At 41.7% G+C, this 15772-nt stretch overlaps 1 long non-coding RNA gene across 2 annotated transcripts in view; it reads right to left on the bottom strand.

Moving 5' to 3' along the window:
• The window catches only part of LOC111557985, a 295985-nt gene extending 282085 nt beyond the window's left edge, over positions 1–13900 (bottom strand). Inside the window, exons 1-2 of one of the 2 annotated variants that reach the window (XR_006590700.1) lie at positions 12594–13900; positions 10226–10339 (exon numbers count right to left, since the gene is read on the bottom strand). This is a non-coding gene — a long non-coding RNA (uncharacterized LOC111557985). Of the gene's footprint in view, positions 1–527; positions 2525–10225; positions 10340–12593 lie in introns of those variants that run through there. The other variant, XR_006590701.1, reaches the window with a different exon arrangement.
• Between the last annotated feature and the right edge of the window lie 1872 nt (positions 13901–15772).

Raw genomic sequence — 15772 nt, 5'->3', positions numbered from 1 at the left:
AATAGTCCACTGAATGGACGCACCAAGGTCTCTCCATTCAACTACAGAAGGATATTCATGTTGTTTTCAGTTTGGGGCAATTGTGAATAAAGCTGCTATAAAAATTCATAAGCAGGGGGCGCCTGGGTGGCTCAGTCAGTTGAGCTTCCATCTTTGGCTCAGGTCATGATCTCACAGTCTGTGAGTTCAAGCCCTGCATCGGGCTCTGTGCTGACAGCTCAGAGCCTGGAGCCTGCTTCAGATCCTGTGTCTCCTCTCTCTCTGACCCTGCCCCGTTCATGCTCTGTCTCTCTCTGTCTCAAAAATAAATAAACATTAAAAAAAATGTTTTTAATTCATAAGCAGGCTTTTGTGTAGACATAGATTTCAAATCAGTTGGAGAGATAACTAGGAGTGTATCCCTAGAGTAGATGGGAAGACTATGCTTAACTTTGTGAGAAACTTGCAGCCTGTCTTCCAAAGTGACAGTACCATTCTGCATTCTCACCTGAAATAAATGAGGGCTTTTTCTTTCTTTGAATACTTACCAGCAACTGGTACTATCAGGACTTTTTTATTCTTAATTTCTTTCTTGCTTGTTTTCTTGCTTTCTCTCTCTCTCTCTCTTTCCTTCTTGCTTTCTTTTTCCATGTTTGTAGGTATGCAGTGGTATCTCACTGTTCTTTTAATTTGCAGTTCCCTAATGACAAATGATGTTTTAGCATCTTTTGATATGCCTCCTTACTATCTTTACTTACTTTCATACGCTTACTTAGTGAGGTGATTGTTTAGATTCTTTAATTTGGTTGTTTGTTTTCTTATTGTTTAGCTTTAAGAATTCTCTGTATATTTTGGCTACAAGTCATTTATCAGATACATATTTTGTAAATATTTTATCCCAGCCTGTGAGACTATATCACAGTTCAACTTTTTCCTCTACCCAACCTTGCTTCCTCCTCCTCCCTTCCATAGGTGTTGATTTCTAATAAACATCCTTCACACTAAGCTCCACCTCGGTGCCTACTTCTAAGAACACAACCTGTGACTCATTTACAGAGCAAACTCATTTTCCACACCACTTCATGAAAGTTTCTTTCCTACCGGACCAAACAATGTTGAGACTAGAGGTAGAACAACAGGAAAGAATTTCTCTTGCCATTTGGTTATCACTTGAGAGTGCTACATTTTAATGCTTGGCTATAGGGGCTGCAAACATTTATCATCATTACTCAACAGAGATTCTTCCAAGGCTCCCTGTCTACACTGCAGAGCAATGTGGCCACATTAATGGAGATGCTGAAAGTCTGATATGGCCTGGCTTCCACTCCTAGAGAACAGAAAAATCTAAGTGGGTACATGTTGCAAGCAAAAATTTCTTTCAAAAGCAGCACCAGAGTAGAAAACATCAGACACAAAGACAAAGAGCTAATTAGAGGGGTTACAAGGATGAAACTCAAGTTAGAATCAGAGGACTGTCACTAAAGACTCTAGTTCAGGATCACATGGGACAGAATATTACCACCTAGAACAGCATCTTGCATATAATAGCAGGTGTTCAATAAATAATTTGCTGAATAAATTAAAGAACATTAGTTTGGAGTACTGGTTCCTGGTCCCAGCTTCGGACACACAATATATGCCTGAGGGCCAACTATAAAACTGTGATAGGTGTGTGTCATTTCCATGTATCCAACTTCTAAGCAATCCATGCATTGATACTTTATTGATTTAACTCCACAAACAAGAAATTTTTTGCATCTCTACTTGGTTGGCTATTTCACAGCAGCACTGCTGCCCAGATGCATCTCATTTCTGAAGATAAAGCAATGTTTGTACAATTATATGAATATTTTATTGCATTTTTTTCCTTATTGGGTTACAAAATGAGCAGAGAAAAGAACAATGAAAGTGCTGATACCGTGATAAGAAGCAGAGGTCTTATTAACTCAATGCAACTGAGACAAAGAGAGAAATCATTAGGCCTGCGGAAAGTGATAAGTCATTAGCCTCAATCAGATGCTCATTGACTTCAAGCTGGTCAACCTTGTGCTATGTTCTGAAGGGAAATAACAAAATGAAAGAACATGTACAAAATGTATGAATCAATGATGACAATGCCTAAAAGGTAAGGTGTGATTAGAGATGTTAGAATATTTTTTAGTTCTCTGGTAACAAAACAGACACGTAATCTTATTTAAAACCTTATACATTTCACTTCCTACAAGTTTTCCAGAGAACATTGTGTATAAAACCAAGGGAATGCCTAAATTAACATATGGACTTCCACTCCTGTAGAGCTGCTGTATATCTCAGACAATAAAATTGGTGATTACAATACCAGTTATATTTTGATATACTTGCCATTTTTGTAAGTATAATTATATTGGCAATTTTGTTGGCCTAATACCAACAGACACACATAGATAGGTATAGTCTGAGTATGGGTGAGTATGGATATATGTACCCAGGCACCCTAGCATACTCCTTTTTCCAGAATGCCATCCATGAGGGGAGGTGTTTAAAAAACAAAAAAGAAGGGATGCCTTGTTGGCTCAGTCAGTTAGGTGTCCAATCTCACGGTTTGTGAGTTCAAGCCCTCTGTCAGGCTCTGTGCTGACAGCTCAGATCCTGGAGCCCACTTTAGATTCTGTGTCTCCCTCTCTCTGCCCCTCCCTTGCTTGTGTTGTCTGTCTGTCTCTCTCTCAAAAATAAACATTTTTTAAAAATAAAAGTAAACACAAAAGAAGAAAGTCTGAGAGGGACAATGGGCTAGCACAGAGAGAAAGGTGGAAGGGAGAATCCTGGGCCCAATTCCCAGCCCTTTCCTTGATGTTGACCATCTATTTTTCTTCAGACCTAGATAATCCCACTTACTCTGCTTCGCTTTTACCTCCAGGCTACCATCCCTTCTGTTAAGGCCTAAACCCAGCTATCCTATGGTCATTTATGTTAAGCAGGACCCTGGCTCCCAACTGCCCTACCTGGACAGAGTCAAGCCTGTTAAGGCAAAGGAAGTTCAAACTTCTACCTGGTCATCTGTCAGATGGAACAATATCTGAGGACACAGTTAGAAGAGGACAATTGCCTCTTATCACTTCTTAATAAATGAAAATAGTAAAATGGTAGCCATTTCTGTATTTTCTTTTTTTAATGCTTATTTATTTATTTTGAGAGAGAGAGAGAGAGAGTGGGCACATGGTATGGGAGGGTGGATGGGGAAGACAGAGAGGGAGAGAGAGAATCCCATGCAAGCTCCACACTGTCATTACAGAGCCCATCATGGGGCTCACAAACCTCGAGATCATGACCTGAGCCAAAATTAAGAGACACTTAACTGATTGAGCCACACAGGTGCCCCTCAATATTTTCTTAAATACCTAAAACTTGACATTATGTTGTATGTCACTGATGATATGAAAGCATTTTGAAGAATGCAGAGTAGGCATTATTCCACCTGCAAATTTAACATTCATGGTTTTGATGATTTGTGAGAGATCCTGGATGACCATGACACATAGCAATTTGTAATTTTGCTAAGGCACTAATTTGAATCACCCCCACTGTGAGCTAGTGTGTGGGGAATAACTCATTTAGGTGGTAAATGAGCCAGAGCCTGCATTTTGATGTTAGTTTGTCGTTCACTAGTGTTTTTCATAAATCTGAGATGGTTCTTCAAAGTCTCAGGACAAACGCCAAGAGCCTATTATATAAGCTCAGTACCACTAGGTAATAGAATTACAACACACAAAAATGCATATCGTGTCTCATAATGCAAATAAACCTCACTAGGATAACCTTACCTGACTATCAGAGCCACTTGCACGTACCCAGACTGGTCAAAAACAGGTAACCCATATCTGTTTTATATTCTGCCAAACCATTGGGCATGATAATTGGCAATAACAGCCTAGCATTAATTTGCTTGAGTCATGTGAATAGTGAAGTATTCTTAAAAATATTCTGTCCACCAGTGTTGAGTACTGATATGCTTCTCCATCTGTGATAGATGCTGTCGCTGACTACACCTCCAACTCCTTCTTGCTAACAGCCCCTCAGTGTTGTCAATGACAGCACTGGATCCAGTCTCCACTTTATCCTCTCCTCTTATGACTAGGGGAGGCCCTATGCATCCAGTTCTGGCTAAAGAGATATAAAAGGAAGCATGTGAAGAACTTCTGGAAGAATTTTGCTTTCCTATACAAGGCACAAACATGCAATACCATTCTCACCCCCTCTTCCTGCCCAGAATACAACCATCAGGTCTAGCACAATGGCACCTTTCTTTCAACTGTGAAGAAAGAGGCAACAAAGAAAGTCCAGGAAAACTGCAGTGATGATAGGTCTTGATATATTTGAGCCACTTAACCAATACTACCAGACTTCTTTGGTAAAAAATAAAGAAAACCCTATTCTCTTTAAGCCTTAGTAAATCAGAATATCTTTTTCTGAACAATACAAATATGCCATTCATAAAAAACACAAATTTTCAATACTGGATTATTAAAGACTCTTGAGTCCCATATTCTATGACTGTAAAAGTATAAGAGGCTCTTTGAGTAGTGAGCTCAATCCCTCAGACTATTTTATCCTTCTAGTTGGGGTACAGATTTTCCATAAGAGTCTTCTCTTCAATTCTTGTCACACTTCTTTCACTGGGCACTCATACTCCAGGAGAAATAGACTTTTCTATGGTTTGTCTTGACATCTATCTGTCTCCTCTTTGTTGTCACAGCTCAGTTACTCATGAATTATTTCAGGAAAGAGATGAATCCTAAGGAAGGACTGGCAAAGGCTGTTAGTGGCTTTCTGAATCATACTAGAAAGATTGTGTCAAGGACCGGGGGCAGCCTGAATATTCAGAAAAGGGAGGGGCGCCTGGGTGGTTCAGTCAGTTAAGCGGCCGACTTCGGCTCAGGTCATGATCTCACAGTCTGTGAGCTTGAGCCCCGCGTCGGGCTCTGTGCTGACAGCTCAGAGCCTGGAGCCTGTTTCAGATTCTGTGTCTCCCTCCCTCTGACCCTCCCACGTTCATACTCTGTCTCTCTCTGTCTCAAAAATAAATAAAAGTTAAAAAAATTTTAATAAAAAAAAATTCAGAAAAGGGAACATAATGAGTGAGTATAAAGAAACAAGGCCCCTCCATAGTTCCTGTGACAAGTCTATGTGTGTGCCATGGAATATTCAGCAAAGCAAACTCTTTTCTAGGACTGCTACCAACTAGGAAGACATAAAGATGGTACTTCTGTCCAAAGGGCAATAAAATTCAACACAATTATACTAACATTCTAAAAAAACACCTACCATGAGCCAGATCCTATGAGAGGAACCAGGGACATAAAAAGAGGTAAGTCAAGGACCGTGCTTGATGAGGAGACATGAGCTCCAATAACCAGTGAGCTGAGAATTCTCCATTTTCAACTTTTATCCAGATAAGGATGTAACAACTTCATCTTCCTTGGAGTTCCAATGCCTCCCCATTTACATTACTAAGCCAGATGCTGTTTACTGTACCTCCTGCTAAGGGCACTGGGAGAGGAGGAGAGGTAGGCAGGCTCCTTAACTTACTATTCATCCTCAGCCTGTACCATTTTGCAGGCAGGATGCCCAGCCTGAATGTCAACAGTTTTACAAATAACAATTGAAGCTGTCAGTTATCTTGATGAGCAGCACTCCAGTGAAAGAATAGCAAAATTGGGGGAGGGGGGGTGAAGTGTTAGTGAGCTAATTTTTTTCACCAGCAACAGGAACAAAACATCTTTCTGAGGATAATGTATTTACTGTTCTTATTTCGTATATATCACAGAAATTCATATAATATAAAAGTGAAACTATTCCTCAGCTTTTAGGAGAGACTAAGCATACAATCTCTCTCTTCAAAAAATATAGAAATTCATGGAAACCTATTTCTTTCTTTAAGAGATTTTTATTGCTTTGGTTTTCTGTGGGTGTATTATTTATTCGGTTGTTTGGTTGTTTGTGGGGTTTGGGCCTAATTTTAAACAGGAAAACCCTGGTGCTTCTTTTTGTGTGTGTCTTTTTATATGCTTAAATACAAGGCAGCAGGATTATAAAAAGACCCTAGTGCTTAAACCTCAAGGCAAAGATAATATGAATTTAAATGATCTATGACACTGTCCTCTAACACTCTGGATGGCTCATTATCAAGTAAGCCAAAATGTAATTTCTAGTATCCTTTCTATCCCTCCTAATCTATCAATCTGAGACCCCAGCAACCTGCCCACTACTGACCATCCCTTAATACCCCACTCAAATCCCGAATTCCACTGAAGCCTTTCGTACCTCCCCAAGCAATGCAAAGGTTTCTTTCCTCCCAGCTCTATCCCTCTTGTGCCTTTCTCTCACCTGGCCCTTCTCAAGCCATGTTCCAACTGTCATTTATCTTTCTGTCTTAACTCTAGACAATGAGGTCCTAAGAGACAGGGGCTGTTTGTCCACCTTTGTGTCCCAGAGCCTTGTACAGTTCCAGGCACATAGGACATCCTCACTAGTGTTTGCTGAGCAGGAAAAGTAAAGAACGAATGTGGGAAGAGGACTTTGCTGGGTACTTAGTACCCACAACAAAAGAGCTCCAAGGTAGAGCAAGGTGAAGGGCTCTGGCTCCTGAGACCCAGTAGAGGGCAGCAGAGAGCAAAAGGAGCAAAAAAACTAACTCCCAGGAAGAAAGTTTCCAGGGCAAGATTGCCCATGGGAAAGACCATGTGGCAGGGACAGGGGGACAACCCCAGTGGCACCAACAATCAGGGACACATCATTGTCAGATGCCCTGGGATGCACAGGTAGGACGCTGAATCTGGCAGGGACATAGGAGGAGGCTAGGAAACACAAGGGGTCCCCACAGTGGGTCCAACATAATTTGAGTGGATAGAGTTTTGGGGCACAGGGCTTCACCTGAAGGTCCTCAGCCTTGGGCTCATGAGGGAATGTCCCTCAGCAGATCTCAAGGTCTTGGTACTAAAGAAGGAGTTAATGGATGGAGGGCAAACTAAATATCTGCACAATTTGGACCACTAATGGGAAGCTAAGACTTGGGAGAAAGGTAAGGATTAGATAGTCCAAAGGCCACTGAGGCAGGAGTTGAGCAGGGAGAAAAACCCTGAACAAAAGTCAGCATAAAGAGAAGTCGCCATTGGTCAGCTTAAGAATGCCAAAAGCACAGCACCTGAGTGGGAGAGGATGACACAGGTGTGTTTTGAAGGAACCAAACCTTCCTTTGTCCCTCTTGAGGTCCAGACAAGCCACACCTACCCAGATTCTGCCACTAAGCACTAAACTATACCCTCTATTTTTAAATTAGTTGCAAAAACTTTCCAAGTGTCCCAATTACAACCTGATCCAATCAACCTTCCCCTCACTGAACAATGCCTCAGTGTATGTCAAAGCTTGATAAGCCAGGAGAAAACTTAAATAAAACCAAACCCACCATACACATACCCACAGAGCTTTGGTATTGGACTGCATTTTGCAATTGCACAACTCTACACCCTTGCTACCACAAGTGTGGCCTGTGGACCGGCAGCAGAAGCATTATGCAGGCTGCTAAAATGCAGTCTCAATCCTCACCCACAGAGCTACTGAACCAGAATCCTCACTTTAGCAGAATCCCTGGGTGATTCATATGCCCATTAAATCTGAGAAGCCCTGTCCACCACCATCTGAGCCTGGCCTATACTTCTGGCCATAGTTGAACCCCTCTCCCCCTTGACTGCTATGCTCTGGCCATATCAACCTTTCTGCTCCTCAAATATGCCACGTACATCCCCAACATAGGGTCTCTGTCCTCTGTCTGGAACCAGGGATGGGTTTTCCTGACATTCAGATCTTGACTTAAATGTCAGCTCTTCCCTCAGCACCCAATCCAAATGAAATACCTGAGCACTCTCAACTACATTTGGCAATGTTACTTCTGTGCACAGGGCCATGGTTCTCAACCTTGACAATCAGAATGACCTGTAGAACTTGTTAAAACACAAATTCCTAGACTACTCCCCCAGAGTTCCTGATTCGGTTGGTCTCCAGTGGATCTGAGCACTGTGAGAATTTGCATTTCAAACGAGCGTCCATGTTACATTGATGCTGTTAATCTAGGACCACCCTTTGAGAATCACTGGCACTGTCTCACTATTGGATACTATTTTCCTTGATCACTCTTTGCTGTAGGGTCATCTCCACTGCACCCGAGGGTCCATTCCACGAGTTGAGAGAGTCTGTATGTTTTTTCCAGTATGTGATATACAGGAAGTACTCTTTAATATTTGTTGAATAAAGAATGGATTTATTAGTAACCAGTTGTTTTTCATTATGAATTTTGCATCTTTTGCATTTGGCTTAATCTAACTTACCAACAACTTTGCATTCCATTCTGTGCATATCTGCAATCAGCCATGAGAGATTTGCATGCATTTGCCATAGGTTAACTTACAAAAATGTAAGCCACACACAGACAGTTGAGAGCTAACTATATTTTATCTGTATCTATCTGTTTTATGCTGTTGACTGCCTTAGTTCTTCTATTTGAGGATAGAGACTCCAACCCCATCCATAGCAATGAAATAGCCCTTTCTTTTCAACAACATGAGTACAGGGGTATTTTTCAACTTGAATGCAATGTCCTCTTATCCCCAAAACCAAAAGAGGGAAAATAAGCACTTTGATATATTCATACGTTCTTTCATACCCTGGCGAAATACCCTCTCTCAAATCAGAATTAAGTACATCATCATAAGGTTTAACTGATCATTAAGCATACATCTCAATAATGGCCAGGTTCCTTTTATTACCAATAAGATTGTATTTCACTATCAATCCATTTGAGCTTGCCTCTAAGGAGCCTTATCAAGTCACATATTACTGATGGAACCAGCACACTCTCCTGTCTCCTAGACACCCCTCCATTTGTGGATCACAAGTCTGCAATGAGAACGGCCACATTTACGAGTTTACGGTAATTGCATTTATCTGCTTTGCCCACCACTAAAACCCTGCTATAACCACCGCCACGCCCACTTCCTCCCCTTCCTACTCAGGTTCCCCTGACAGGCCCCCTGCCCATACCTGACTCTGTCTCTGGGCCCAGCAACTCTGGATCTCATCTTCCCAGACAGTCAGATTTGTTTTCATCTCCTTAACGCTAAGTCCCCTCCCTGCATAACAAGGAGCCAGAATCAAAAGCCAGGGTTCCGAGCTAAGAATTTAGCACTAAACTCACTCCAAAGTTGGTCTTTGTGGGAGGCTCCTGGGGAGGAGATGGGAGGGGTGTGGGTGGCCTTGTTAATTAGGCCAGATTCTAGGTGTCTGAAGACCAATGTAAGCCACTATGGCTAAATGTCACTTGAGGAGCCAGCTCATAGAGTGACAAACCCACCCCTGTCAGAAGGCTGACAGGCAAGGACAGCAATAAATGGGTAGAATGTGACTGTGTCACAGCCGAGCTTCCTAAGCCCTAATGGCCAGGGCCCACACTAAAGAGGGCAGACGTCCTGAGAGATGAGCCTACTCTGGCTGCACTTGTAAGAGATTATTAAAAGCACTGACACAGATAACAGTGAGTGTCTGAAAAGGATACTTCATCACAAGCTAATGTCTGAGACCTGAATCTGATATAGTATCAATTTGATAAAGTCAAGTTAAATATTTTAAAAATCTAGTTTTGCTTTGTATCTATATTAATTACAAAACATATTGGCTCAATTATGGATTGAAGTGACTTCCAATGAATAGGATTTTCAAATATACTGATTAAGTTTCCAATAAAGGAAAAAAATATATACATTGGCACAGGGACCTACAAATGAGTGGTAATTCTGGCTTTTGGCTCATAATTCCTATTCTATGTGAGACCTGTTGGTTCACCTAAAACAAGCACTTGATTAACATTTTGGGTCATTTATTTTTGTCCTTTTTTATGCTGCAACAATCCTATGAAATAGGCAGAGCAGATATTATCTATTACTATCACCCCATTTTATGGTCAAGAAATTCAGATTCAGAGAGCTCAAGATACTTGCCTAAGGTTCCAAAGCCATGCAGTGATGGAGCTAGGACCCCATTTGTGCTGCTCATGGGACAGCTTTTGAGGAAGAAAAATTTTTATCAGGGAATTCAGCTGCTGGCCATCAGCACCATACACCAGCCTCTCCCTTTCACTTCTTCCAATGAGTAATGCTCTCTGACCCCTTCACTACTGACCGATGAGCCTGGACTCTGCCTGCTCTCACACACAACTCACTCTCAGTTGCTCTGGTTCATTCTCTTTACTTTCAGCTTCCAGAAAAGATCTTTCTTTCAACCCCAATGGCACCGGCAACTTCAGCTTCCACTGAAAATAATGAGCTCTGGTGGTCTGTGTACAAGGAACAAAATTTTAGATCCTCAGTGAATATTCTCTGTACTAAAATGTTAGTGTGCTCATTCATTTGTGTTGGGATGGTCTTTTCCTTCTCTTCAGCCCAATCCCAACTTTATCCTCCTTCTAGGGCATAGCCCATGTTAAGCTTGGGTACGAGAAGTAGGATTTGGTAATACAACTCCACATGGAAGATGTGACAGAGACTCTATTAGCATCATAATGAAGAGGTGGCCACGTCTGGAGGAGATTAACACTAGCAATACGAACGGCCTACTTGTTGGGACCAAAAGCTGCCACCATTGCCACTACCTCCACCACACATTCTAGAGTGGAGCCAAATGGAACTGGATGGTTGACAAGCTGCTGTAGAGGCCAAGGAAAAGAAATCAGTCCCTGGGAAGAGGAGAAACTGTGGATGGAGAGGTTAGGAATGGAAATTAGAAGAGAAAGAAAGTACAACAAGAAGGATTTAGGACTGGGTATGTGAGGTACCCCCAAAAGCCAGGTTTGAAGAACCCAAAAGCCCTGAAAGTCTGAGAGTTTATAGACACTAAAGATGAAAGGCAAGCCACTCCAAAACCTGCTTCTACCTATGGCTTCTGTTCAACTTTATAAAGATGAAGGATCATTTTGAGTATTCTGGACTCTTCGTGCTCAATTCCCAGGTATTAGCTGTTTAATAATGGTCTAGATCACCATCCTCTCCCACAAGTGGAGTTCTAGATCCATCCAGTCATGCTGTTAAGTATTTACTGAGTGTAAACCTTGAACCAGGCACTGTGACAGGAATGCAAAGATGAATAATTATGCGTGGGCTTTCCTCAAGGAACAGTCCATGGGACTCTTTGAAGATAATACCATGGACATTTAAATTTTTTAATGAATATCTTACTACCCTCTCAGAAAGTTTTCAGTAAACATACCAAGGTTTCATCAATTCAATGGATATCCATGGCTGCTGCAAACAAGCCATAAATTAGAAACATAAACATGAAACTTAGAGCAAAACCTTGGAGAACCATGACCTCTGTCCCTTCTGAGCACTGAATCATAACTAATATTTAGATAGCATTTTTTTCCTACCTCGTTTCTTATTTTGTGTTCACAATGGTATGAATACCTATGAGGGAGATACTATTACTCTCCCCGTTAACATAAAAAGCTGATGGTCAGAAAATTTAATAATCTGAGCTCAATTTGTTTTTTCTTTCTCCTGAACAACCATCATAACCCACCAGGGCACCATTCTCCTTGGAGAGAGGAGCAAACATTAAGATATAATGAAATCTTTGTTTTGATCAGTTTAGACAGCCTTATAATGTTTCGGTTTGGCATTCAGTTAGTGACTTTTAGGCAATAGGTCATTCTAGCTGCCAATTAAAACCTGTTCAGGGGCACCTGGATGGCTCAGTCGATTAAGCATCCAACTTCGGCGCTGGTCATGATATCACAGTTCATGAGTTCAAGCCCCGAGTCAGGCTCTGTGCTGACAGCTCAGAGCCTGGACCCTACTTCAGATTCTGTGTCTTCCTCTTCTCTCTGCCCCTCCCCATCTCACTCTTCTGTCTCTCAAAAATAAACATTGAAAAAATTTAAAGCATAAAACAGTAAAAAAAATCTGATAACTGTGTACAAAAGAGACGACAGGGAAAAGGAAAGGAACAGTAGATATGAAAAAGGAAGATAGAGTAAAATGGGGAAGGAAAAAGAGAAGGCAGAAGTAATGAGGAAAAGAGAGGAAAAGAAGAAAGAGGGAGAAGAGGAAAGAAGAAAAAAATAGGGGCTCTCACTGCGGCTCTTCATCTAATCCTGGCCTTTCCTATCCTCACTACACACACACACACACACACACTCACAACACCACACATACACACAACACACACACAACCACAACCACACACATACAAACACAACCACACACACAAAACCACATCCATACACACACTCAACCACAACCACACACACACAGCTACATACACATAAACACAACCACACACACGCACATATACACCCCTTCTTTGACAGTTGTCTCAGCCCCACACATCTTGCACAGGATGTACAAGCTGGCAACATCTTGATACGAGCTACTCCTTTCAAGAACACAAAATTATGGCCATAAATACATCAGTTATTTAAAAATTGTGTTAAAATTAAACTTTAAAAGATTCTTGGAAAGGAACCATTTTCAAAAGCAATTCCATGAAGATTTGATACTTAAACTGTTTTCTACATTTAATAATCTACTTACTGTATATCTTTGTGGCTTTTTTCTTTAACAAATATCCTTGCTGAGTGTATGGACAGACAGATGATGCAGTTAGAATGGAAATTCTAAATCATTAAACAGCATAACTGCCATCAGACTGTGCTCCCTACACTATTTCCAGCACGCCTGCCCACCACCCTTCTATCCTGCCCAGCACTGCCTTGGGAATGTGGCTTGAATGCCAAAATTGTATCTTTGGGTAGTATTTTCATGGGAATATTTTCCTAAGGAAAATAGCATAAAATATTTTAGACTGGGGCTGTAACACACACATGCACACGCATGTACACATCTGAATGTGCGTGTGCATGCACACACATGTAGGCATGGCCTGCAACACTCACACACACACAAGAATCCGAGGTCTATGGAAGCTATACCTATAGCCTCTCATTTACCAATGTATAAAGGGAAATTTTGAGATTTGGATTCTAGCTTCTGCCTCCTCAACAGAACCATACTATATTCCTGGATGAGCTGTCAAAACACCCTGATAACACTGTTTAAAATTCACAATTGGGCATATGTTTCCATTTAATCTGAGGAATAGGAAGGCCCATTCTGGCCAGTGATACGGTGCTTATCTTCCACTTTCTCCTCAGTTGTCAGTTTCTGAAATGCCAGTGCTACAGGCAAAGCAGTCTGATTAGGACATCAGCCTGCCTTTGAGCAAACGCAGCCAACCACCAGCCTGGGCCTGGAAAAGGAAGGTCCCTGAGCTCTCGCCTAGGGTTGGGGAGCCAGTGAGGAAGTCCCTGACAGATGTAAGAAACTGCTTTGGAGTCCATGCTCCCCAAGACTAGCCCGATGTATTTGGAAATCTGAGCCAATATCCAAAGATGCCTTTTGTAGAGGAACATATCCAGGCACCCTCAGGGTTTCTCAATTTCCATTTTTCATTATAGATGGAAAAGTATCACTTTATATTCGTAACAGTAAAAAAGATAACAAATTAGTAAAAATGTTGTCATTTCTTTTCTCATTTCAATTTGTATTGCATAATTAACATGGGGATATATTCATGCTGCGGAAGAGTCAAACATCCAAAATTACATGATTTAAAACATGATCCCTTTCTGTTCTCCCTTTGTATCATTTTTACAAGGATTTATGTACATATATGAACACTTTCTTCCCACGAAGGGAATCAGGCTGGCTCTCATCACTTTAGCGACACCAACCTAGAGACAGGCCCATGTCTAAATACACAGCTGTGCTTCAGGGCGCTTGGGTGGCTCAGTGGGTTGAGCTTCAGACTTCAGCTCAGGTCATGATCTCACGGTCTGTGATTTCGAGCCCCGCATCAGGCTCTGTGCTGACAGCTGAGAGCCTGGAGCCTGCTTCGGATGCTGTGTTTCCCTCTCTCTCTGACCCTCCCCCGTTCATGCTCTGTCTCTCTCGATCTCAAAGATAAAATAAAACATTAAAAAAATTTTTTTTTAAATACACAGCTATGCTTCATTTTTTTTAAGACTTAATTTTCTTAAAGTGCTTTTAGGTTTACAGTAAAACTTAGAGGCAGGCACACAGATTTCTCATATGGCCCCTGCCTCCACACATGCACAGCCTCCCCCGTTATCAACACCACTCACCAGAACATTACATTTTTTACCATGGATGAACCTACATTGAACATCATAATCACCCAAAGTCCACAGATTACCTTAGTTCATTTCATGCTCCTTCATGTTTTCAGGGGTGACTATACATTTAATATCTTTGCTCATATTTCTTGTATTTCATAAGGCTTTGGATAGGAGAAGAGATAGATGTATATGCTCCTTCCCTACTATCTCAATCCACTCTCTTGGAATTTATAAAACAAAGACACCAAATCACTCATAATCCCTCCACCTTTTACATAGTTTTTTTTTTCATTTTTCATATACTCCCTTCTGGTCTTTATCCACAGACATAGTTTCATGTTGTTATAACCAAAATGTACTTTGAGATTTTACATTCTTCTTTTCCACTTAATATGCCTTAGACATTTTTCTGCGTAATCTTCATAATTACCACTTTAATGGCTACATAATTATAGGTTAAGGTGATCTAGTATCATTTGCTTACTTACCCCCCAATTTTCCACTATTATAGATGAGTGGAAATAAACATTCTGAAACATATACTTTCTTTTCTTCTGATGGATTATTTCCTTAGGATATATACCCGGGAATGGCATCACAGGTGAGATGAAAGGAATAGTTTTAAGGTTCTGGTTCCATTGTGTCATACTGCATTTCAAAAGGATTTTACCAATGTACTCTTTTCACTATAATTTTCTCAGCAATGGGCACTATCATTTTTGTCTTGCTGGGAAAATGAATAAAGTTTTACATCATAAGATAGCTGATGACACTAAAACAAGCTCTGGTCTCTAGCTTGGAGACCCCTCTTCCAGGTTCTTCTTGCCCTGTTTGCCATGCACATGAAAACCTGCCACAGATACGGAAGCTGACAACTATAAATTACCCTTCCCACTTGCATTCGACGCTCAGATCTTTGGACAAACGGTCTCCTCTGAGCTCAACAGTGTTAAATACACCTCCAATCCACCAAGATCTCCGAGTGCCGCTTGGTTTTTCCGCCAGCATCCCAGCCTGTTTTGGTAACATATTTGGTTCCCTGACCAGCAAACCCAACCACTCTGGCCAATTGTTGCCACCAGTTTGGGAGAACAGCGAGGCGGTGACAGAATGATGGATCTCAAGAGAGAAGGTGTGCCCTGCCTCAATTTCCACAGTTTCCTGCTTGGTTGCCTCGGGCCAGCCCCACTCTGCTGTTCCCATCGGACTTGAGCAGACTTGGCAGGTGATGACCTGGACCCAACATCAGAACCGGTAAGGCTGGGCCCAGTCTAGTCAGGCCCACTGGCAAGAGTGGAAGGGGGACCTGATCACGCCCCAAGACTTCAGAGGCCTCACAGGTAGGAATTCTGCGGGAGGGAATGTAATAACCTCTGGTGTGTATGTGAGTGTGAATGTGCAACTCAGTCTAGTTTGCCTGCTGAGTTTGATTCTGTGGCTCCATGGGCGGGCGCCCTTAAGGTTCCCAAAAGCCCATGGAGTCTGAGTGGACCTGTCTGCAATTCCGTGGTGAATGCACACAGTCTATGGTGGCACTGGAATAGTTTCCTATCATAAGGCACAAAGCTGAGACTG

The sequence above is a fragment of the Felis catus genome, chromosome E2 (assembly GCF_018350175.1).
Source record: "Felis catus isolate Fca126 chromosome E2, F.catus_Fca126_mat1.0, whole genome shotgun sequence".
Taxonomy (NCBI): domain Eukaryota; kingdom Metazoa; phylum Chordata; class Mammalia; order Carnivora; family Felidae; genus Felis; species Felis catus.
The sequence above is the reverse complement of the archived record's forward strand: the minus strand, read 5'-3'. Positions and strand labels throughout refer to the sequence as shown.